This window comes from Crassostrea angulata, chromosome 5, assembly GCF_025612915.1.
Source record: "Crassostrea angulata isolate pt1a10 chromosome 5, ASM2561291v2, whole genome shotgun sequence".
Lineage (NCBI taxonomy): Eukaryota > Metazoa > Mollusca > Bivalvia > Ostreida > Ostreidae > Magallana > Magallana angulata.
Window position 1 is genome coordinate 34,305,076 of NC_069115.1, and position 26,225 is coordinate 34,331,300.

The window sequence follows — 26,225 nt, forward strand, 5'->3', positions numbered from 1 at the left end:
TCACAATATATAAAAACCCGTAAGCATGAAAGTAAACAAGTACCGGTATGCACTGAACTTCATGAAAATTAACTGACATTAAATCTAGTAAAGGCTCCAATACATATCGTAGATATGAAAAGCATGTTTGTTTACTGCACGAAGTACACATAGCCCATTCAAATAGTAAAATATACCTTAATGGAATTTATACACGTCAAAGTGCATAAGAAAGAAATATACTGTTCATAACTCTATATGTTATATAAAAAATACAAAAAATACATACACTGTGGGGTCTCTATATCACCAAAAACCTGATGGAACGTGGTTCCGACAATTTGTGCATCGCGCTCGTGGAGCGGAGGTCCTAATATAAACTCTGAACCGGTTATGTATATATAAATCCGGATTATAACTGAACATAATAAACAATCCCGAATGATTCCAGAACACTCCCCACCTAATATTGTCACAATATTACCCTTTATATAAAAAATTGTAACAATTTAAGACAAGACAAATAATACAATTTACATAGAAAATATATGTGATCAATTTTCAGCCAAAATCAAATGGTGCAGTGACCAGGATAACATCACCATAAAATGTGAAAATGAATGATTGTCATAACATTACCTGGTTCTTCACAATGTCATATTAACACTGAATATGAGAGTACAGTAAATGTTCAACAATAAACATCTATTCAATGAGGCGAATTAGTTCACTGATAGGTCTCATATAAGTACATGGTTTCCCATTCACAATAAGGCGTACGCGGACTTTTCGCACAAGTTCATCAGCACTTTGGATAACTTCCTCCACAAGTCCCACAGGCCACTGGCATCGCGCTATATCTTTATCTCTAACGATCACAACATCCCCAGGTTTAAGGTTTGGTGTTTCAGTGGTCCACTTACGGCGAGACTGTAAGGTATGAAGATATTAATCATTCCACTGCTTCCAGAAGAAATCGGAAAGTACTTGCACTTGTTTCCACTGTTCCTTATACAGGTCACGAATGCTAACATTCACACAGGTAGAGAAATGTCCCGATATTTTCTGATTCAATAGTATTGCAGGACTCAACACAAAAGGCATATCTGGATCGCTTGATATCGTAGTAATCGGTCTAGAGTTCATGATTGCTGTCACTTCGGCCATCAATGTACTAAGAACCTCATGAGTGAGATTCTTTCCCTTTGGTCCTAATAGTAGAGCATCTAAGATACGTCGTGTTACCCCTATCATCCTTTCCCACACTCCTCCCATGTGGGAAGAGTGAGGGGCGTTAAAAATCCACTTTATCTTTGACTGGTCTAAGAAGTGCTTTACTGGACCTTGTATCACATCTATGTTAAGATCTCCGGTAGCTCCAATGAAATTTGTCCCACGGTCAGATCGCAGTTCACAAACGTTTCCACGGAGGGCAATAAATCTTCGTAATACATTGATGAATGATGAGCTTGACATGGATTCCACCAGCTCGATATGAACAGCTCTTGTCGTCAGACACGTAAACATAATAGCCCATCGCTTGCTTTCAGCAACACCTCCTCTGGTTTTACGTGTCACAATCGACCAGGGGCCAAAGGTATCCACACCTACAGCACTAAACGGAGGTCCTGGAGTTACTCTAGATGATGGTAAATCTGCCATTTTCTGAGACATCAAGTTTCCACATAATCTTTTACACACAACACACTTATGAATCACTGATGAAATCAGTTTCCTTGCACCGATCACCCAGTAGCCGTTATTCCTTATGACACCCTCCGTAATGTGCCTTCCCTGATGAGCACCTGTTTTTTCATGGAAATGTAGCACAATCAATTTTGCAACATACGATTTCCTAGGAAGGATAATTGGGTTCTTTTGCTCCATTGGAAGTACACTAAGGTTTAATCTGCCTCCTATTCTCATAATACCGTCCTGATCCAAATATGGGCATAGATTCCTTATTGAGCTGTCTCGAGGCAATGGTTTCTGGTCTTGTAAACACAGGAGTTCTTCTAAGAAAAACGTTTTCTGTGTTTCTTTCACAACAAATAGTTCACTTTCTTGTTTTATGGTTAAAGAATCGAATGTCATATGCTTCCATTTTCTAGCAGCTGTTTTTAGCACTGTAACAGCAGATATTAGGAAATTCCATGTAGAAAATCTCTCAAAACGATTTGTGAGGTCTGCGGTCTTCAACACTAACTTGTTTGCATTTATGCGGATTTCTTTATCTTCATGAGGGTTCACGAGTGGAAAGTATTCTTTTACAAGGTCTTTGCTGATATGCAGAAATTCAGGTCCTTTAAGCCACTTACAGCTCAAGTCGTCAGCTGTACTTAATCCCCGTGTTCCTACATCAGCTGGGTTTTCCTCAGATTTTACATACCGGTAATTCCACTGGGAAGGGTTAGATGATCGTAAAATGCGTTCCACACGATTGGCCACGTAGTTGTAAAAACGTTTGGTATGATTACTGATGTAATCTAGCACAATCTTGCTGTCGGAATAGAACCATGTGTTGACAAATGTAATGTTTAAATGTCTCTTAACAGTTTCTGCTATTTCAACTGCCATAAGAGCAGCGCAAAGTTCTAATCTTGGCATTGAATGACCATGTAAAGGGGCCAATTTCACTTTGCCAAACACAAATGATACATCACTCCTTATCTCATCTGGAACTTTGATGTATGACACTGCTGACACTGCTTGTTCGGAGGCATCACAAAATACATAAAGCTCTACATAGTCACAAAGGCTCAAAGATTTTGTGATATACATTCGAGGAATGGAAATGTTCTGAAGTGATGAAATGGACCTTTTCCAAGATTCCCATCGATGTACATATGAACTATCGACATCGTCATCCCAATCACATTTTGTTGTAATTTCGCGAAGGATGATTTTTCCACAAATAACGAGTGGTCCAATGAATCCCATAGGATCATATATGCTGTGCAACATAGACAGGTAGCCACGTCTAGTGTTTGGTTTCTCTGGGAAGTTGACATCAAACAGGAAACTATCAATTGACAAATCCCATAATAGACCCAGACTATGGTGTACAGGAAGAAGGTCTTTCTCTAAATCCAGTTGTTTGATTTCTTTACTCAGGTCTTCTTTGGAGAAAGCTAACATCACTTCTTTATTGTTGGATGCAACTTTGTGGAGATTGATGTTACCATTGGTTTTCAACGCAGTCCGAGTTCTTTTCAATAGGTCGATCGCTTGCGAAGCATTTGGAACAGATGTTAAGGCATCATTTACATAGAAGTTGTTATTCACAAAGTCTTTGATATCTTGCTCGGAATTCTCCACACTTTTGCGTAATCCAAAGGTAGCCACAGCCGGTGATGGACAATTTCCAAAAACATGTGCACGCATGCGATATTCTACAAGATGCTTACTTGGATCATTGTTCTGGTACCACATGAAGCGTAAATAATCCCTGTGGTCTTCCCGTACAAGAAATGAGTAAAACATCTGTTCAATATCTGCTGATATTGCAATGGAATCTTTTCGGAAACGCAGCAGAACACCAACTAAGTTATTAGTCAAATTGGGTCCTGTAAGTAGAACACTGTTGAGTGATGTTCCTTTATACGTTGCAGATGAGTCAAAGACTCCACGTATTTGGTCTAGTTTCTTAGGATGGTAAACTCCGAATAATGGGAGATACCACACTTCTTGTCCAACTTTAAGTTCTGGGGCAATTTCTGCAGCGCCACTCTGAATAACTTTTTCCATGAATGTAAAAAAGTGCTGTCTTTTCTCACAGTTTTTATAAAGACTGTTATCTAAAACCATAGCTCTCTTGAGGGCCATAACTTTGTTATTTGGTATTGCTGGCTTATCCCTCTTGAACGGCAGAGGTGCTGTCCAGTTTCCTTCTTCTAGTTTCATTTCATTTTCCATAATATGAATAAACTCACGATCTTCGACCGAGAGGCCAATTTCCTCATCATCTTTGTGTTTTCTGAATATATCTAGCTCCCCTTCTACTGACTGGATGTGAATTTGAAGGTCTTTGTCACATGGTTGATATATTGTAGGTCGACCGTTTGGTAAAATGTTAGTTTTGAAACTTGTTACACTGAGATCCCTCACACTGACTTCAGGTAGGTGTTTACCATTCAAACAGACGTCACCAATGATGACCCAACCAAAACATGTCTTCTGAGCAAATGGATGGTTTTTTGGTCCTGTTATCTGCTGATAAACATAATGTGCGTCTGTTAAATCTCTTCCAATAAGAAGTCCAATTTGATGATTTGGATCATATTTCGGAATTTCCGAAGCAATAGAACGAAAGTGCGGATAATGATATGCGATCTCTGGTGTAGGAATTTCTGTGACGTCTTGTGGAATACTTCGACATTCAATGAGGGTTGGTAGTTTCAACACTGTCGATGAGTCAAGAGACTGTACAATAAATCCATGAGCTTGACGACCAAGAGTTTGTCCTCGTCCAGAACATGACATTAAATTATACATTAATTCGTTTCCTTTCACACCAAGAGAGTCCATTAACTCTGTAGTTGCTAATGTTCTATTACAATGTCCATCTAACATTGCATACACAGTCACAGATAATTCTGGGTGATTTTCTGGGTATACTTGGACTAACACTGTTTTTGCACAAGAGCGTCCATGGAAACCATCACATATAGAAGTACACTTTGAATCAACAATGAATGGTTCACTCTCCCCACCTTGAACCGTTTGAGGAATACCTTGATTTCTAGGCTTTAAATGCATAGCAGTCACATGATTGCCGCTGCCACATTCTTTACACTTAATGTAAGCTCGGCAGTGTTTTTTATTATGAAATTTTGTACGTAAACAACGGAAACAGAGTTTATTTTCTGCTACATATCTGCGACGTTCTTCCATAGGTTTTCTCATGAAGAGTTGACATTCATCAAGATTATGCGAAATTGCATGTGGATGTAAAGAACACATTTCTTTTCTGATGTTTTCTTTTTCTTCCTGTACTTCAGTTTTTCTTGACATTACTGTTGCTGGTCTCCTGGTGAATCTTTGTTTATCCATTCCTACGGGTGATGAAGATTCAAATGAAAAGCTTGGGTCATTCAAAGATATGCTAAGTTCATGAATGAATTTTACAAACTCCTGGAAAGGTGGATATGGAACAATGTTTTGAATCTTATATTTAACAGCACGATCCCTCCATTTGTTTTGTAAGTTTTCAGGCAGCTTGCACACGATTGGATTGACACCAATTGGGGTATCATAATACGACAAAAGCATGGCATATCTATCATTGTTTTTATGACACTCTATTTCTGCCAATAGATCTGCAAGGTTATATAACTGTGTTTTGTCCTTTGGTAAGGTAATCACTGGAAATTTCTGTACTTGAATGCGCAGTTTTGATTCTATCAATTCGGGGGATCCATAACGTTCATCCAATCTCTCCCATATCTTCTGAAGAGCTATTTTCGCATCATCTGGGTTCGCTCTTCTTATACTGGTTACTTGAACTGTAGATTCAGGTCCGAGCCATTGTAACAGCAAGTCTATTTCTTCTAAATCACTTAAGGTGGCTTCAGATACAATAGTCTTGAATGTCCCTTTCCATACGTTGTATGAGGAAGGGTCATCATCATATCTTCTAAGTCGTTGTGAAACTAAGTCTTTTTTCAATAAATAACAGTTAATAGTATCACTAGTCACCGCACTTTCAATAACACTAGACGAAATAGGTTGATATTGATGCCGCGGTGTAAACGTAGAATCCAAGTGCGGTTGTGCTATAGGAGGCGGTCTGTACGACTGTGAAAATGGTGTAAACCTAGGTTGCATAACCTGAGGAGGGAACCTAGGTGGTAACGGTTGAGGTGTATACCTCGGCTGCATCAATTGTGGCATGTATGCCTGTCCAGGATATTGCATAGGTCTCGGAGGATACATAGCCATCACAGGTTGAGAAACTGAATGCTGCGGCGTTGAAGTTGACGACTGTGCGAAGTGCGGCACTGCTGGAGCAGGAACTTGTCTTGGTAGTTGCTGGTTTACAATATGCTTAGATGCTTGTCCAATATACCTGTCTTGTTCTTCTTTCTGTGATTCAGGTTTTACTTGTTTCGGACCCAAAGTTATTTTTTCTACATACTCTCTGGATTTATCGGCACTGTTTATCCTCGGTAACCCCAAATCACATACATGTCCTTCATCTTCCATCATTTCAAATTTTACCTTCGACTCTGCAAGCTCCAGTTCTCCCTGACACTTCAACAATTCTAACTCATTTTCTAAATCTTCTTGTGCTTGTTTTTATTTAGCAACATTCAAGTTTTCTTCAATGATCAGTTTGGACTTTTGACGCTTTAATTCAATGGCTCTCTCTGTTATTTTCAACTTTGTTTTAGCTTCTTCTAATTTCTGAAGAGATTTAATGCTTAATCTACTTGACGTTGACTCTTCATCTGTTTTCTTCCTTGTTTGTAAAGGTTTCAATTTTTGTAAACACTGAATAACATCGTCATGAAATGGAGTAAAACACTTGTTCATCAAATCTAGTTCTTTGAAACTTTCTTCATTGTTCTGTCTATTCAAATATTCACAACACTCATGGTATGTATTCTCATAATTTTTCAAATTAGCTTCAATCCTATCACACACTTTAACAAGAACTGCTGAATCGGATGTTGAAGTAGATTCAAGAATGTCAGAATTAATTCTTTTTTCTAATTTAGCCAACTTGCTTTTCTGCTTGTTGAGATTTTCTAAATATAGTTCATGTCCTTTCTGTGTTTTCTCATGTAAACGACCTGAAGTTCTTGGATCTTTCTCCTCCATTTCCATGTTTCCTTGATCATCCAAGTGTCCTTGCTGATCCTTCTCCCTTTCATGTGTAGACATCTTAGGATTGGTGAAGGCTGAGTACCAGTTATCTACTATGCTGTCCCATGTTCAGATATAACACAGACAGCTAGTAAACATCATTTATTCACTAGGAATAAATTGTACATACTACAATATAAACAAAATCACTTATTACACAATTGCATGAACTTGTCATTACATAATATAGGTTGGGGAGACCGTTACACATCTGTAAAAAGGTCTATCTATTTAACTCTATTCATTTTATTGTCACAATATATAAAAACCCGTAAGCATGAAAGTAAACAAGTATGCACTGAACTTCATGTAAATTAACTGACATTAAATCTAGTAAAGGCTCCAATACATATCGTAGATATGAAAATCATGTTTGTTTACTGCACGAAGTACACATAGCCCATTCAAATAGTAAAATATACCTTAATGGAATTTATACACGTCAAAGTGCATAAGAAAGAAATATACTGTTCATAACTCTATATGTTATATAAAAAATTCAAAAAATACATACACTGTGGGGTCTCTATATCACCAAAAACCTGATGGAACGTGGTTCCGACAATTTATAAACTCTGAACCGGTTATGTATATATAAATCCGGATTATAACTGAACATAATAAACAATTCCGGAATGATTCCAGAACAATATATATATATATATATATATATATATATATATATATATATATATATATATATATATATATATATATATATATATATTACACACACGAAATTTAAAATATAAACCCGTAATGTTAAAAAATAACAATTTACCGTAACAACTGTGTAGGTGTAGACTTGTTCAGCAATAACTTGGGTACCAGATCAGAGGCCCACAGTTGTAACACCTATATATATATATGTTCTTTATTCACATCCAGTATCCCATGAACATTCGCTTCCCAGGTGTATGCAATAAATCACACCGGCATATATAATGTACATTCACCAAGAGATCAATGGGTGCATATTTTACTATCAATTACAAGCCGGAGATTCACACCTATAAGATAATCTGCAGATTGCGTCTTAATTGTCCTAGAACACAAGGTGCACGTGTAGTCTTAATTGTCCTAGAACACAAGGTGCACGTGTAGTCCAGAATGGTGACACTTTGAAACGATCTAGAAGAACCCCTGTGTTTAAGTTCACGGCTTCAATGTGTTACCCCCTTGTTTTTACAACAATTAAAATTCGGTACCTATACACAGGAAATGGCAGGTGTGAAACCCCTGAAAATATATTGGGTGTAAACATTGAAGTGTGTGAGCTTTTACAGTATCATTAAATAACTATTCTTTTGATGTAATTTTCGACACCGTCGGTAATAAGGAAGGTAGTTCATATCGAGTTTGCAATTTTATTTTTTACGTGTTAAAGGAAAATTTTTAGTTTAAAAGCAGTAAGTATTATTAGAATTTCTGTAGACATGGTAGATATCGTAAAACAATTTTAAATTTTCTCTCATAATCGTTTTATTTGATTATTTCATATTTCAAAAATGACCCTTCAACCCGACGAAAACTTGCTCGACGCAGTATTTAATTTCTTGAAATCAAAGCGATTTCCCTCCGATAGCACGAAAAACCAAAAGGACGCGATTCGTAGACGTAGCAAAAAATTTAAGTTAGGTGAGGATGACACTCTATATTATCTTGCTAAAGGTAAAGAGCTAATAGTAGTTCGCGACCCCGATCATTATATTAGGGTTTTCGAAGAGTGTCATTCAAGTACAACTGGCGCGCATTTAGGCAGGGATAGGACTATCAGTCGTGCACGCGATCGCTATCAGGCACGTAGCATCGTTTTTGAAAGTGGGGGGGGGGGGGCAGACTCATCCAAAAAATCTTGACAAGCAAAAAAAAGAAAAAAAAGTTTTCAGCTTCCCAAAATCTTCAAAATCCTAATCCGTGGGGGGGGGGGGGGGGGGGGGGGGGGGCTGGCGAACTATATAACTTCAATTTCACTCCTCATTTCCTTATTAAGGTTTTCCGCTAGGAGCGGAAAACCTTACTATTATTCTGAAAGATTTTCAAATTTCTTATTATTAGGGTTTTCCGTTTTTCAACGGAAAACCCTTCTGTTATTCTACTGTTTCTTATTATTATTTTTTTTTTTTCCCGCAAATTTTGTGCACGAGATTTCTCGAATATTTTTTGTCTGATTGCTATGAAACTTTCAGGGTATGTAGATGATATTAATATCTCTAGACGTTTTTTTCAAATTTTTAAAATTCACTTCCGGTTATGAGTTATTGCCCTTTAATTGAAAATTGGGGGGTCTTTTGTCCAGAGTTGATCTCGGGAACTACAGATGATAGATGTATGAAATTTGGCGAAATTGTCATTAACAATTTATAGTTTTGCTGGCATGAAAATTTTGGTAATTTCTTTGTTAGTTTTTGAGCTATTTGTCGCCAAAGTTTAAGATTTTTTCGGGGCTGAAATTTTGTTGCTTTTTGTATTATAACCTTTAAACTAAAAATATTTTGTTAATACATATAGAACAAAAGTTGTTTAGAATAACGAGAGCTTTCATTTAAAATTAAGAAAAAAGGGCTGGCCCCTATAATTAGGGGTCAGCAGCTCATACACGTATTTTTCTGATAGCAAAAATCGTTATCATTTTATGAAAAAAAATTAATTCAGTTATTGTTAATATATTAAATAATGTCATTTGGTATCAAATTAAACAAGTTCTGTGCTATATTTTTTTTCAAATTTCATAAAACAAATATGTGAGAATCGTACATGAACGAGTTAATATGTCTACATAGACATACAAGCGAACAAATGCCACATTAAGGCCCAGGCATTTACTGCATTACGTTGTGTTGCGTCTTAGATAAATTGTTGTGATTCAATTTTATTTTTTTCATCTATATCATTTATGAATTCAATGAACACACATTATTTAAACGTTCTATGTGCAACTATTTGTCGGGGCGCCCCTGTTTGTAACCCCCGCGCGCGCGCCGAATGTAAACAGTAACGAACGGCATTGTAGAAAAGAGAGAGCCGTACTGCAGAAGAGAAGCTGTGTATTCTTTCGGTGTACACATGCATTTTCAAGTTACTGTGAAACATATGAACATGCACAGGGAACAATACTACATATTTGTATAAGGAGGGATATGTTCTCGTGTGAATCGTTTACGAGGAAATTCTGACAGCCACACTTCTGTCGACGATCAGCCGTTGATAAGCTACGAGTAATAAAGGAGAAAAGATGGACATTAAAGTGTGTGATTTATGTGGATTTTACTGAAGAAGGTGAGGCTTTTACTCCTTTTAAAGTTTCTTGTTAACTGGTTAAAATTTAGTATATAGTATAGATGTACATGTAAGTACGTGCACACTGTTAGATGTTTTTGTTATGGTGTGGGTGTTTGTTTACTAACGTGTAATTTTTACATGTTTCATGGATGTTTAGACTCGCTCGAGGTTCATGGGGGACTGGAAAGGGTAACTGAATTTATCTATTTAAAAAAATAACAGATTGTGAATTTTCAACTCAAAATTCAAAGCAGGGTGTAATTAGAAACATATCATATATTCTTGTGCAGAAGACTCCAAATGTAGTCATGAATACCCTGTAGACATAACTTCAAGTAAATAAAATTGTATACTTCAGACTTCAGAGTTAAAACATGACTTTAATATCTTTATGATGCCGATCATTGTATCATTAAAGAGGTTTAGCAGACCAACGGGTACCCGGTACATGTACTTGTACATGTAGGTTACAAGTTAGAACTATGCCTACCATTCTACCAGTTCACATAATTTTTCTTGTTTAGCAGTTATGATGTGTACTTAAATTGTCCTTGTTAATGTTTTAAATGTAATTTTTTATTCTCTTTTTTTAATCTGACTACTGGCAGTACTGGCGTGCGAGCAGTTCTCGCCGAGGACCATTTCTTGCTGGTGCACTGTTACATCATATTTTCGTATATAATTTTATGTGTTGATAAAATGACGTAACACTGCACTGGTGAGAAATGGTACTCGGCGAGAACTGATCGCACGCCAATATTGATTAATTACAGACAAAAACTGAAGGTTGCGAGTGTTATTTTTTATTGAACAACATTGTTTAAAATAATTCTTTATGTATGTGACGATCAGACTGGTTTGAATACCAGTGCCAGATAGCTCAGTTGGTAGAGCACCTGACTAGAGATTCAGGGGGCCCAGATTCAAATCCCGGTTTGGTCCTTCATTATTTCTCCCATCCTGTTACAATATTGGTGTTGTGACCAACCCCTGGAACTAACAGGTTAACTCGATCCTGCCAGGGATGATCTTCGAGGGTGAAGATCATTTAAGGGGGAGGAATATGACGGTCAGACTGGTTTGAATACCGGTGCCAGATACATGTAGCTCAGTTGGTAGAGCACTTGACTAGAGATTCAGAGGGCCAGGTTCGAATCCCACTTTCTTCCGTCGTTATTTCTCCCATCTTTTACACATACATGTATATCAGATATATGGCAGATGATTAAGGTCATCACATGTTTCGCAAGATGCAATAAGTGTTAAAAACCTTTACTTTACAACAGAATACATTTAAGTGAATATTTATGTTTCTTGTTATTATTTGGTGTGGTTTTCTTGACAGTGTCGCATAAACAATTTACCCGCTCCTAAAACACAAACTTTCTTTTTGTGGATTCAGCTTACCGCTGATTGGCTGCTGTTGCAGCAGACAAATAAGATATGCACGCACAAAACACAATGAACTTATCAGAGAATGAGTTGAGTTTATTTAAACTGTTGGAATTTGGGTATTTTTTTTTTTAAATGTATACTTGTGACAAAACATATATGTGGTACATGCAGCTGTAGCTTTATGAAGAAAATTTTGGTTAGACCATATATACCTATCGTGCAAGTAAATGATATTTACAAAAAACTTGCAATTTATGGCGCACGAAATATACGCTAGTTTTATAAAGATTGACATACATGTAATGTACCACATTCTTTGAAAAATAATCTATTAAAAATTCTTCATTAAGTTTACTCTTACATGTTTTATGCTTATTACACATAGTTTTGTTTTTAAAGCATGTAATTTATAAGAAAATAAACAAAAACCCTCGCTAAATTTATTTGCAAAAAAAAAAACACAGTAGAATTGATAAAAAATGGTATACCAGAAGCTAATAACAGTACATGTACTTTGACGCTGTTCGGTGGGTAATATTCGTTTGTAATTTACGAATTGAAATATTGACTGTTGCACTACAAGTACGGTAATAAACTCTCTCTCTCTTTCTCAATTTGATAAGTGTTTATACCTATGAAAATTTTTTAATATTATATTATGACTTGATCTGCAAATTTTTGATCTTGTACTGCCTAAATGTTATGTCATGTATTGGGATATGTCATACTTATTACACTGCATGGTCAGTGTATTTTTTTAAGAAATACTATGCATATGTTAATGTAAACACAGCTATTACTAGTACATGTATGTAAACACAGCTAATTATTTTTTTTATTTATTTCAGCTCAAAACAGACTCTTGTTACCACATGGCTTTTACCGGTACCTGTTGATTCTTGTGGGTCAGCTCCTGAGATTAACCTGTCACCTCTATCCACATGCATATTCCTTGTGTTCTACAGACTATTTACCGGTAATTCAAATTAAATCCGATAATGCATGAACAATAATGGAACTTGAAGAAAGCATCATGCCATGTTGTGGTTTGTGTTTGATAAGAAATTATGAAAACAAAATTAAGGCTGTTTAAAGAAATTCATAATTGCTGTGAAAATTTGTTTTTCAATAAAAGTATACAATTATGTTTCCTTTATTTTTTATTTCATAAAGATATTTAGATGTGTTTACATAATTGAAACCCCCAACCCCCCCCCCCCCCCCCCTATTTAATTGTCTGCATTAAGATTACATGTAGGATATGTAAATGTACATTTGACTTTGAAATAACATCTGCTATGATAATTACTTTTGAAATGAACAAGAAACAACCTATTTCTACCTTTCTAAGGTATATATGCATAAAAAAGTAGAAAAACATGTCAAATTTGAACATTTTTCATTGAAATCAACTCTGTCTCCAGCTACCTGGGTGTGTTTGAATTTAATTCTAATTTAAGGCAGATGTCTAACTTGTAGGTTGTAACTTACTGTTTTAGCATGGTTAGAAGAAGACTAGAAATCAGAATAGATTAGATATTCACTAAATATGATTGTAAGCTTACTTTTTTCATGAAAACAAGAAATCACAAGCAGGACAGCTGTCTATTTGTTAATTAAAATGGTACAAATCATACAATAAACAAATAAAGATCAAATTTTAGAATCATTGATGATTGTTTTCAAATATGTGTGAGAAATGACTCAAGGAAATTGCCACACGTTTCATAAAATTAGGTAAAACATTTCAAACCATGACTTTTTATGAAAATCAAAAGATTGGGGGGTGGGGGGTATACATGTAAGGGTATTTCTAAGTGATGTGAAGCTTTTATCATGATTATATCATGTAGGCATATGTTGTATTGAATAAGGTTTCTTTTTAAAGGTGCTTGAACAAAAGTTGACCTCTAAAAGGTCAGGTAAAGATGTTTTACTATGGAAAACCCTGTAAATCTGTGTTTACTAAAGGAAATTGGAAATGGTGGGTTCACTTAAATGGCCATATTTTTATTAAACCTCAATGGAATTGGCAATATGTGGTATTCTTTTTCTCAGAATTGCATTAGCTTTCTTATTCTAAGACAAACCGTCTTTTCATAAAAATGTTAGTGTACTAAGTTAAAGATACAAGGAACAGTTTCGGATAAAGTACCGTCAATATTTTTGTAAAATTGAGAGTGACTGTACTTTAAGGTTTATCATTGTTGCGTAGATTCATGAAATGAATTTTAATGATTATCAATAGTTAGAGGGATGTCTCTTGTTGGAATTGGTAAGCAATATTAAGGCCCCTAATTTTAAGTACATGAGAAGCAGAAATAAATTGTGAAACTTGCGGCTATGACAGATATGTTGACTTTACAGTGAAATTGAAGGTTACAAACGGGAGGTTATATAACATGAAATGTAGGTGGATGGGATATTATTTGCCTATTTAGTATTTACTGGGTATGAGGACAATAGCAAGTTTATTGTCCCCCAAGACAGCAACTATTTAATGAGGCAAAACCAAGGGAAATAGTTGCTGTGGAATGGGACAATAAACTTGCTATTGTCCGAATAGTCAGTTAATTGGTATTTCATTATACAGAAAACTTTATTTGTCAGGGATGCAGAATTTCTTGATGATAAACAAAGTAGAGTTAAATCAAACTTTGTATTTAATGCGGCGATCTTATTAGGTCAGAGGTGTTCCGAGTTTAAGGTGATATGGGACACATCCATGTTGTGACGTATTGTTTATCGAAATAAACAATAAAATAAAGTGTAATTATATAAGTACATGTAGTTTCTTTTCAAAAATGGTCACCTAACTCCTTAGCACAGTGGGTTAGAGGGTTTACTAGGAAACTGTAAGTCATGCGTTCGAATCCCGCTGGGGTTTTTACAATTTTTACCTTTTCAAATATTTTTAAAAGCTATTTTTTGGTTAAATATTGTAAAAGTTGAAAATTCTAAACCGGTGAAAAGTTTTCAATTATATAGTACTTTAATCCACATTAATATCGACAGATGTCCCATACCACCTTAAAAAGGAGGGAAATCAAATTCTGCTGATGAATGGTTTTGATGACTATTCACCATGGGCAGATAGCATGGATACTATTTTAAATTAGATAAAAAGGCATGTTTATGCGGGCGCTTTCTAGTGATCAATTTGTCCGTCTGTCCATCTGAGATGGCTTGACAGGAGCATAGCTTCTCTCCCCTTGGCCCAATCTGGCTCATACCTCATCCACAGGGTTCCTTTGGTTGAAGGATGTGCAGTGACCTTGAACCATGTTTTTAGGTATAAGGTTAAGGTCATAGCAGAATTATATATATAAAATCCTTGTCTGGGGCATATCTTTTTTCCCTTTGGTCCAATCTGGCTAATACTCGCAGAGTGTCTCTATGGTTAAACGATGTGCAGTGAACTTGCATGAAATTTCTAGGTAACGGGTGAAGATCATATCGGATCATGCAAAAATCCTTTTTTGAGAGCATATATAATTTCTACTAACCCCTATTTGGCTCAGACTTCACATAAGCAGAGCTTTTGAGTAAAGGGTGAAAGGGTGTGTAGTGACCTTGAACCTATTTTCAGTGAAAAGAAACTGTGAAGGTCATACCAGAATTATATTTTTAAAAATCCTTGTCCGGAGTATATCTTCTCTCCCTTTACTCCATTCAGCCTCATACTTCACCCACATGATGCCTTTGTTCAAAATATATGCAATGACCTCGAATGATATTTGTAGATGAAGAGTCAAGGTCATATCAGATCACACAAAAATCCATATTTTAAGAGCATAGATATACTCTCCTTTTAGCCCCTATTTGGCTAATATTTTACCTTTACAGAGTTTATTGGTTAATGGCGTGCAGTGACCCTGAACCAAGTCTGTCAATGTGAAGGTCATAGCAGATCTTTTTAAAATTAGTTTTAAATAGTAGATTATTTTCCAAATATGCTTAATCTTGGTCAGATTGAACAAAAATGCATGTATGTTAGGGGGAATGAAATTGAATTAAAAGTTCTATGCCAGCTGGAAAAATTTCAAGTTATAGGTCAAGGTCAAAGCAGAATTCTCTGAAATAACATAAGCGGGGCCCTTTGAAATGTTCACCATTTCAATGTTGTCTGGTTCATAGTAATTTTACATAGAAAATATTCACAGAAGTACAGTAAAGTAAACTTTACATCGATAAGTTTCTGACAATTAATGACGCAACGAGCACACAGTACGAAAGGTCAACCTTTTGAAAAGCAGTGAAGAGGAAAAGTTGCTCAGAATTATGTTTTAAACAAAATTGATTTTTTACATAAATTTTAATTTTGCATTCTGGGTTAAGAAAAAAGATGTTAGTTCAAGGTAAAGTAAACTTGTACCTGAAATGAAGTCAAATTTGTTAAGTCGTACTTAAACACATTGTTTTTTTTTTGTTAAGTCGTTCTTGAAATGGTTAAGGGTTTTTGGTTAAGTCGTACTTAAAAAAATTCGGATCATGTTAAGTTGTACCAAGAATCATTCGATTTTTTTTTATCATTTTGTACTTAGGTTTCTTTGTTTCTAGATTAAGAACTCTGCTTCTTTGACGTACTTCTAGCGTTGCTTTCGACATTAGCGGAAAACCCACTCGTTGCTTTGCAACGAGCTTTGCTCTAGTTTTTTTTTTTCTTCTAGACGCCAACTTTGATCCTTAATATCTCGCTCGTTTGTTCACCGATTGTTTTGAAATTTTCAGGACTGATAACATGCCGCGTGATGTTGACGTTGCCTATTTTAGTTGAGGAAAATCCATATCCGGTTTTGAGTTTTTCCCCTTTTAGTAAAATTTAACGACTTCTTTTGTCCAGGGGGTTTAGCTTTAACGATGACTGGCAGAGTCTCAAAGATGGACTGGTTTGGAAGCTAATACATTGAATTTGTGCGAGATATATTTTATTTATTATCTAAATGCAAATAAAAGGGGTGGTATAGATGTTGAAACAAAGGTAAGAATAAAAATAAAAAAAATTCGCGTATTTTCCGTGTTAGTTTTCTACCTGATAAAAATTTGTTATAACATGTATTTTTAAAGTTCTTGGTCTTACTCAGACCTTTCATTCGGTATGCCGATAAAAGGGCTGGCCTTTTTAATTAGGGAGTTAGAGGCGTCCAAAGTTTCTTGTCAATAACTTGAAAAGGAATAAAAATTTCTAATGCATTATTGAAGCAAAGTTGTAAAGAAATTAATTTTAAATCCTTCTATAGTATTCAATTTAGTGTTTTCGTAATTTATAGTCAGTATTTGCAGAAACAATTGTTGTCAGTTCGGTCCATTTTTGTGGGGGTGCGCACGTTTATGAGGTTATGAAAGGGCTTCTTGTAATGCACTAACTGATAAATGTAGTGTGCAAAAATAATTCCACATAAAATTCCCAAATGTTTTTATTCATATGTACATTTTCATTTCATATAGATGAACCTCTTTGACCTTATTTTTGTTGTTTGTTTCATAACTGTGCCCCTGTCTATATTTAGATGCATTACGAGACTCAGGTAACCGATCGATAGGAGAGTCGCCAGCTGTATTCAGGCCGTCGCCTAGACGATAGTGCATGTGCTTGTAAAGCTGGACGTACACGTTTAACGCGTCGCCCCACTGTGTTACTGTAACAGAGACATTTTGAATTGTTTCAGTACTGGGAGATGTGTTAATAAAATGGTTCCAATGCATGGTAATTAAACTCAACTTTTCTACAATACGTATACACGGCCGTCTTATAAAGCACAATGTGTATTACTGACATGACAAATGTACGCTGGCAATTTAAACGAACGCGGGATTGCTCCCGATAGAACAATTCTTTTAAAGCAAAAAAAAAAAATACTGATTTGCGATGGATATAATATAATTATCATCGTGGAGATGATTTTAAAAAGTGAACTTCAAATTCGTATACGATAATATTTGAATCCAAACCCGCTAGTTTTAAGTTACGGTTATCAGTGATATTAAGGTGTAATATCCCTCTGCTATTAATTTTGCCATATATTTTTTAAAAATGTTCATCAAAGTCAATATCAATCGATTCATATGAAACAAAAATGAAGTGATGAAGCGCTGCTAGATTTTTCAAAAATTGATAATGTGTATAATCATGATATGAAGAAAACTAGACATAGTGATTAGAAAAGGCAAAATTTTACCATCGCAGCATAAAATTAAAAATCCAAAATGTATATGAAAATAATATATAGTTATATACATTTTCATTTCATATTACAAAACATATTGAAGCGCTGCGTTTTAGTTCAGAATAGCACTTTGTTGTATAGGTTTGCAACAAAAATTGCTTCAATCAGCAAGAGTTATCTTTCTTTTGCCCCGCGTTTCAGGTTTTTTACTTGCAAAACATCTACAAACGAAAATACCAAACAACCTTCAGCAGCAACTTATAAATTATTTATTCCATACACAATTCTAAAGAGGTAATTAAATAAATTTTATAAATGCTTTATACTTGTATACATTCGCTATCTTCCATGGAAAAAAGTGGCATGGAAAAAATGTTGTTCAATGTTTATCAAATACGCTGTAGTCTTAGCAATCGAAAATAATTAAGAAACTGTATATTGATAGATTGACATATCAACAAACATTCAGACCCGCAATGTGTTTTTTTACAGTTCTATAAAATGTAGAATTAATGACTGAATTCTTTATCGTTTTCCGTGTTGGTTATTTTGAATCACGTGTGTACGTTATGTGTAGCCATATAGATGAACACTTTTCAGTGTTTAATTTTTATAAGAAATTGTGTACATGCAGAGCAATGCAATGCTAGGACAATTAAATTCCAACAATGTATATGGTGAGACCGGTCAGACTGATACTGGTTCTGCTTGTTCTACGAATGTAAGACGAAGTATTTGGGTGTTATATTTTAAACAAATATAAGTATTGCTTTCTTAAAAGCTTGCATTACTCAACAAAGTATTTTATTGGAATCATTCTTAGTTACCTTAACTGCATATGTACCGCTGTATCCCGGAAAAATTTACTACTATCCGAAATTTTTCATACAAGGTCTACAGACTTGCAGCTAACATTACCTTTAGAAATACATTTTAGAATTTGCCGCCATTTATAAATTCATTAAAAAGACGCGCAGAATCAAGTGGTAATATGTCGTTTGATATGGGATTTATGACGTCTATTTATATTGTTTTCATTAAAATTATTTCATTATTTCAAGCTTGTGGGTGGAATGAAATCAGTTTCACATGTTATATGACATAAAGATGTCCTCTCCCCTCTTTTTCTCGCAGCAACTATTTTTTTAAAATTTACATAAAAAATTGAATTATCATGGAGTTCCCCCCCCCCCCTTTTTTGTAGCATGTAAAAAAATGGTATGAAAATCATGATATTATGAGTGAAATTTTGAAAATTTTGGAAAATTCTTTTTAAAAAAATTCTTTTTTTGCTTGTCAAGATTTGTTGGATGAGTTTGCCCCCCCCCCCCCCACTTTCAAAAACGATGCTACGTGCTTGGAAATTACTCATTTCTTTATTCCCCTCTTTAATAAACAAAACAAACTAACAAACATAACCGATCCAGATAAATATAATTACATGTATCAAAAATAAACTTCAAAAACAAACTACACATTCATCCTTCACCCACAATATTGCCTTTTCGATATATGTCATCGTTGTAGACCCGTGTAACAATCTGTTACATTATATATGTAAGTAGGTGCTTGCACGACAAAGAACCCCTTGCTGATCTGCATTTTCATTAACGCATACAAAGAAAAAATATATTTTGATTTATTTTTGAATTTCTTTTGATGTAAAAAAAAAAAGAGAAGAAATTCGTTCTCAGTCTCTCTTTATGCCTGTTTGTTAGCGGTTAATCCAAGTTCATTTTGAATATCCTTTTGTAATTTAAAAAATGCGATGTAAATTTTTTTTCATGCAATATTTCGGATAAAGCAATGCAGAGTTGTTTCTCGAAATTTTATTAGACCATAAAATTGTAAAATGCTAACATTGAAAATTGTGCCCGATTTCTTTCTTTTTTTTTAAGGTAAAACTTTATTGATTTAAAAAATGATTCTTTGAGACAAACAAATTGACATAATCAATAAGAGTTTGACAATCTTAAACTGCAGGTCTGTAGATTTTAGTCAGAAAAAGAATCGGATGGACGACCTAGGACCCAGATCGTCCATCCGTATTTCTTAAAATTGCCATTATTTTCGTACGCAGACGCAATACTCACCGAGACTAAATGGTTCGTATCTTAAGTTTTAACTGCTTTGAAAGGTTATATTGGTTTTCTGATAATTATGAACATGAACATTTAAATAAATAAAAATGGTTAAAATTATAGTAAAATTACCGGCATCAGTCTTCTCCGTGCGCGGATCTAGAAGGGGAAGGGTTCCAGACCCCCCCCCCCCCCCGCGAAATTTCTTTCAATTACGTGTACATTATAAACTTACCAAATATGCCTCGGATATCCCTTGGCAAACTCAAATAACCGTCTGACTTTTCAACCCCCACCCCGGAAGAATTTTCTGATCCCCGCATGTTCCCCCTCCTCGAAATACAAAATTATTCTTCAAAACCCCTTGTAAAATTTCCAGGATCTCCGCATATATACTAAAAGATTCATTGGCGCTTGCGTTCGATAAAAATGCGTGTAAAACGTTTGCCAATGGTCTTTTTTACCTTCGTACCGGGCATAACCAGAGTCCCACTCTGTGAATAAAATGCGGCGAATCAAACTAGAGACAACGTGTTAAGATCTGTATTTGCCTATAAACATGTAGTATCATCGTGCAAAATGCACTGTTCAATTATAATTTTTTTTTTGACTTTACTTGTAAAATTCGTATTTTTTTCTCAAAGTTTATATCTTACAAAGTTACTTTTTTATTTAGTGATTGACACTTTTCAGACTTTATATGTGATTTCAAAGAGACAGAGTGTCATGTCTCAAGGACTGTTAATCTCTTAAAACATCATTGTGCAATTATCAGATTTTCATTTCTTGGACATTAAAGACTCACTGAGTTTATTTAATTATTTTATATCTGTGAACCTTTCACTCAGCTTACTTATATCATTACCTGTCAATTTATACTCATTGTTAATATTCTTATAAATAGTTATGTACAATTGTCAATGCGCAGTCTGGAATACGGCGGCCAGCCCCGGCCACGTCCGACTCTCCCAGAGTCTTGAGTCCGGAGGCCACTATCGGCCATATCCGAATTGTTTGTAACATGTCTGTCTGTTAAATTGTTATAATGTTGCCATCGTTGAGTCTCGTCCAATAATGTGGAATCTTGCATCAATTGTCTGTTTATTTCTCTGGAACTGTATACTGGTGGACCTTCGGGAATACGGCAAACCTACCCTTCGTTTAAGCTTACGGCCCACAGCGCGCCACAACTTTATACCTTATACACTTTACGCCAACATTCCCCACCCGGTTCGTACTGCACACGACCGATGCAGATCCAGACGAATTCTCTATCACCGTAAAATCTACGCGGTCACAGATATATAATACTTTGTTTTCTCAGTGTTTACACATCTAATATTGTACTATGGTCAGCTATCAATTTTTTGTAATACGTCACAAGTATGACGCAGCTACTACGGAAAACCTAATCGTTGCTTGCAACGAGCTCGTCTCTAGTTTTCATATCAATTTTTTACATACTCCAAAAAAAGTGGGGGGCCAACTCCATGACTTTTCCATTTTCTTTGAAAATATCTGAAAAAGAACGAGAGTATTTGAAGTATAACGATCAGTGTTTTCGGTCGCTCTCTATTTTAGAGTTCCTGACGGGGCCTATTGTAGACTTGTTCAAGGGGGCTGTGTCGCTTAGGAAGTGCCAAATTCAAGCCGGTTTTCTTTGTCAATTGTACAAAATAACTGTCAGATAGTAATAGAGTTTAATTCATAAAATCAAATAAGAACGGGGGTATTTGAAGTATAACGATCAGTGTTTTCGGTCGCTCCCTATTTAAGAGTTCCTGACGGGGCCTATTGTAGGGCTGTGTCGCTTAGGGAGTGCCAAATTCAAGCCGGTTTTCTTTGTCAATTGTACATAATATCTGATAGTAATAGAGTTTAATTCATAAAATCAAATACGAACGGGGGTATTTGAAGTATAACGATCAGTGTTTTCGGTCGCTCCCTATTTAAGAGTTCCTGACGGGGCCTATTGTAGGGCTGTGTCGCTTAGGGAGTGCCAAATTCAAGCCGGTTTTCTTTGTCAATTGTACATAATATCTGATAGTAATAGAGTTTAATTCATAAAATCAAATACAAACGGGGGTATTTGAAGTATAACGGTTGTACATAATAACTGATAGTAATATAGTTTAATTTATAAAATCAAATACGAACGGGGGTATTTGAAGTATAACGATCAGTGTTTTCGGTTGCTCCCTATTTAAGAGTTCTTGACGGGACCTATTGTAGACTTGTTTAATTGTACATAAAAACTAAAAGTAATAGAGTTTAATGGTATCAATGATTTTTCCCAAAAATTGGATTTTTTGAAAGTATGACTCTTTGAAACAGAAATCGGAAATGGCAGTTTTCAAGGAATTGTCGGACTCTAAACGTTAAGATTTCTTTGAAGGAAGCAGTTTGTCACAACAATGAGGATCCTTTTTTATAAAGCGTGTTCTCTGCCACATTTGTCTCATAACCATTTTCAAAATTTTTATGGTCTTATAAAAGTAAGTACAAACTTTCCATATAAAATTCTACTCTGCTTTATTACAACCTTACATGCCAAAAAAGATTAGCATCGAATTCTGTATCTTTGTTTTATCCATTTTATCTGCATTTTATCTTTAGGTAAAAAAAAAGCATAGGAACTGCAACACCCTCTATGTTCTTATTTAGAAAAAGACATTTTTATCATAATATATGCAATAAAGTTAAAAACTCTGTCCAGAAGAGCTGCATCTGGTAGGATATTTGGCCATACACTTACAATGTTATGTATTGAAAATATGTAAAATATAAGCATTTGTAAATTAAGGGTGTTGTTTACTCAGGATTTGAGTTCTCAAATTCAGATTGTTATTAAGTTGAATGTCAAGAGTAAAATTTATTTTAATCACATAAATTATTATCGAAATGAATATTTATTGACATAACATTCGATATTTGTACTCTATTATGGAAATAGACTCAAACAAAATTTGACTTTTAGCAGAACAGAGGGAATTCTGAATAATTTGTCCCACTTTTTCGTTTAGATAGTTGTATGGCACACAGTACAAAAATATTGAAAAATGCTTAAAAACGATAAAAGATACCATATCTCAAAATCTGGATCATTGACCTCATGTAAATTTCATGCCAGCAGAATAAGGTAAATATAAGTAGTTTAACACTCTAAATGTTTTAGTGTTATCATCATTTAATTTTGTGTTGATAGGGATTTGAAAACCAGGCACGTAGCATCAGGGGGGGCCAGGGGGGGGCCTGGCCCCCCCCCCCCCCCCCCCACTTTTTCTCGCAGCAACAAATTTTTTAAAATTTACATATAAAAAATGGAATTATCATTGAGTTGGCCCCCCCCCCCCCACTTTTTTGGGAGTATGTAAAAAATTGATATGAAAATAAGGAAATTAGTAGTGAAATTAAAGTTATATAGTAAGCCAGCCCCCCCCCCCCCCCCCCCCCCCCCCCCCACGGATTAGGATTTTGAAGATTTTGGGAAACATAACATTTTCCTTTTTTTTTTTTTGCTTGTCAAGATTTTTTGGATGAGTCTGGCCCCCCCACTTTCAAAAACGATGCTACGTGCCTGAAAACTGATAGAGGAAATTCGGACTGGAATATTTAAAAAAGAAATGTAAATGAAAACTAGCTTGTTTATTAAATTTAATGGTTTTCATTATGAATGTTGTATAATTATGAAATAAAAATCTTAATATGTGCTAATCAAAAAAATAAAATCATATTCATTGTAAATAAAATGATCATGTGCGCAATGAAATCAAAATGTGATGAGCGAGATACCTTAAAATGCATGTTAAAATGAAGCTCTTGAGATATTTGAGTGCATGGTAGAATCCTCAGGTAGTGTAGTTTCAAGTTTGGTCAAATCATGGTCCCTGGGGGTAGGGTGGGGCCACAATTGGGGGATCAAGTTTTACATAAGAATATATAGAGAAAATCTTTAAAAATCTTCTTCTCAAAAACTATTAGGCCAGAAAAGCTCAAAATTAAAATGGAAGCATCCTCAGATAGTGTAGATTCAAGTTTGTTCAAATCATAGACCTCGGGGGTAGGATGGGGCCACAATGGGGGGGGATCAAGTTTTACATAGGAATATATAGAGAAAATCTTAAAAAATCTTCTTCTCAAAAACTATTAGGCCAGAAAAGCTCAAATTTGAGTGGAAGCATCCTCAGATAGTGTAGATTTAAGTTTGTTCAAATCATAGTCCCTGGGGTAGGGTGGGGCCACAAGGGGAGGGGTCAAGTTTTACATAGGAATATATAGAGAAAATCTTTAAAAATCTTCTTCTCAAAAATATTAGGCCAGGAAAGCTCATATTTGAGTGGAAGCATCCTCAGGTAGTGTAGATTCAAGTTTGGTCAAATCATGGTCCCTGGGGGTAGGGTGGGGCCACAATTGGGGGATAAATTTTATACAGCAATATATAGAGAAAATCTTTAAAAAAAATTCTTTTAAAAACTATTAGGCCAGAAAAGCTCAAATTGGTGTGTAACCATCCTCAGATAATGTAGATTCAAGTTTGTTCAAATCATGGTCCCTGGGGTATGGCGGGGCCACAATGGGGGATAAATTTTTTATATATAGAGAAAATCTTTAAAAATCTTGTTCTCAAAACTATTAGGCCAGGAAAACCCAAATTTGAGGGGAAGCATCCCCAGATCATATTGATTCAAGTTTGTTTAAATAATAGTCCAGGGGTAGGGTGAGGCCACATTGGGGGATGAATTTTTACATAGGAATATATAGAGAAAATCTTTAAAAATCTTCTTCTCAAAAACTATTAGGGCAGAAAAGCTCAAATTTGAGTGGAAGCATCCTCAGATAGTGTAGATTTAAGTTTGTTCAAATCATAGTCCCTGGGGTAGGGTGGGGCCACAAGGGGAGGGGTCAAGTTTAACATAGGAATATAAAGAGAAAATCTTTAAAAATCTTCTTCTCAAAAACTATTAGGCCAGGAAAGCTCATATTTGAGTGGAAGTATCCTCAGATAGTGTAAATTTAAGTTTGTTCAAATCATAGTCCGCGGGGTAGGGTGGGGCCACAAGGGGAGGGGTCAAGTTTTACATAGGAATATAAAGAGAAAATCTTTTAAACTCTTCTTCTCAAAAACTATTAGGCCAGAAAAGCTCAAAATTAAAATGGAAGCATCCTCAGATAGTGTAGATTCAAGTTTGTTCAAATCATAGACCTCGGGGGTAGGGTTGGGCCACAATGGGGGGATCAAGTTTTACATAGGAATATATAGAGAAAATCTTTAAAAATCTTCTTCTCAAAAACTATTAGGCCAGAAAAGCTCAAAATTAAAATGGAAGCATCCTCAGATAGTGTAGATTTAAGTTTGTTCAAATCATAGTCCCTGGGGTAGGGTGGGGCCACAAGGGGAGGGGTCAAGTTTTACATAGGAATATATAGAGAAAATCTTTAAAAATCTTCTTCTCAAAAACTATTAGGCCAGGAAAGCTCATATTTGAGTGGAAGCATCCTCAGGTAGTGTAGATTCAAGTTTGGTCAAATCATGGTCCCTGGGGGTAGGGTGGGGCCACAATTGGGGGATAAGTTTTATACAGCAATATATAGAGAAAATCTTTAAAAACAATTCTTTTAAAAACTATTAAGCCAGAAAAGCTCAAATTGGTGTGTAACCATCCTCAGATAATGTAGATTCAAGTTTGTTCAAATCATGGTCCCTGGGGTATGGCGGGGCCACAATGGGGGATAAATTTTTATATATAGAGAAAATCTTTAAAAATCTTGTTCTCAAAACTATTAGGCCAGGAAAACCCAAATTTGAGGGGAAGCATCCCCAGATCATATTGATTCAAGTTTGTTTAAATAATAGTCCAGGGGTAGGGTGAGGCCACAATGGGGGATGAATTTTTACATAGGAATATATAGAGAAAATCTTTAAAAATCTTCTTTTTAAAGACTATTTGGCCAGAAAAGCTTAAACTTGTGTAGAGGCATCCTTGGGTAGTGTAAATTCAAGTTTGCAAAATCACAGTCCCTAGTGGTAGGGCAGGGCGTGATGGCGGTTTGAATTTTTAAATAGGAATATATAGAGAAAATCTTTAAAAATATTCTGGGAAAGTTTTCATTCCAAAACTCAGTACTTAGTGTGAAAGCACAGGTTATGCAGATTAAAGTTTGATGAAATCATGATTCCCTAGAGAAAAGTGGGGCCACGAAATAGGGGTAGGGGTATATAGGATAGAGAAAAATCTTCTTACAGGTACAACAACAAAAGGGGCTTGGTATTTACCCAAAAAAAAGAGGTGGATAAAAATTTGCAAATTTTCAATTTTTTTTTTAGCAAGATCTACTGTACTTAGTTGTCAAGATATTTTGATATTGTTACAATACTAATTTGATTAGAATTAAGGCAATTGTTGCTCAGGTGAGCGATATGGCCCCTGGGCCTCTTGCACTACTGAATTCAAAA

The 26,225-nt window shown here is 35.4% G+C and overlaps 1 protein-coding gene and 1 long non-coding RNA gene across 2 annotated transcripts in view; one reads left to right on the forward strand and one right to left on the reverse strand.

Annotated features, from left to right (window-relative positions):
- The window catches only part of LOC128183221 (ubiquinone biosynthesis protein COQ9, mitochondrial-like), a 90,807-nt gene that overhangs the window by 43,386 nt on the left and 21,196 nt on the right, over positions 1 to 26,225 (reverse strand). The gene's annotated exons all lie outside the window — the stretch shown is intronic.
- LOC128183228 (uncharacterized) lies at positions 9,727 to 12,668 on the forward strand. The gene is made up of 2 exons (XR_008243560.1): positions 9,727 to 10,125; positions 12,372 to 12,668. It is a non-coding gene; the product is annotated as an uncharacterized LOC128183228 (long non-coding RNA).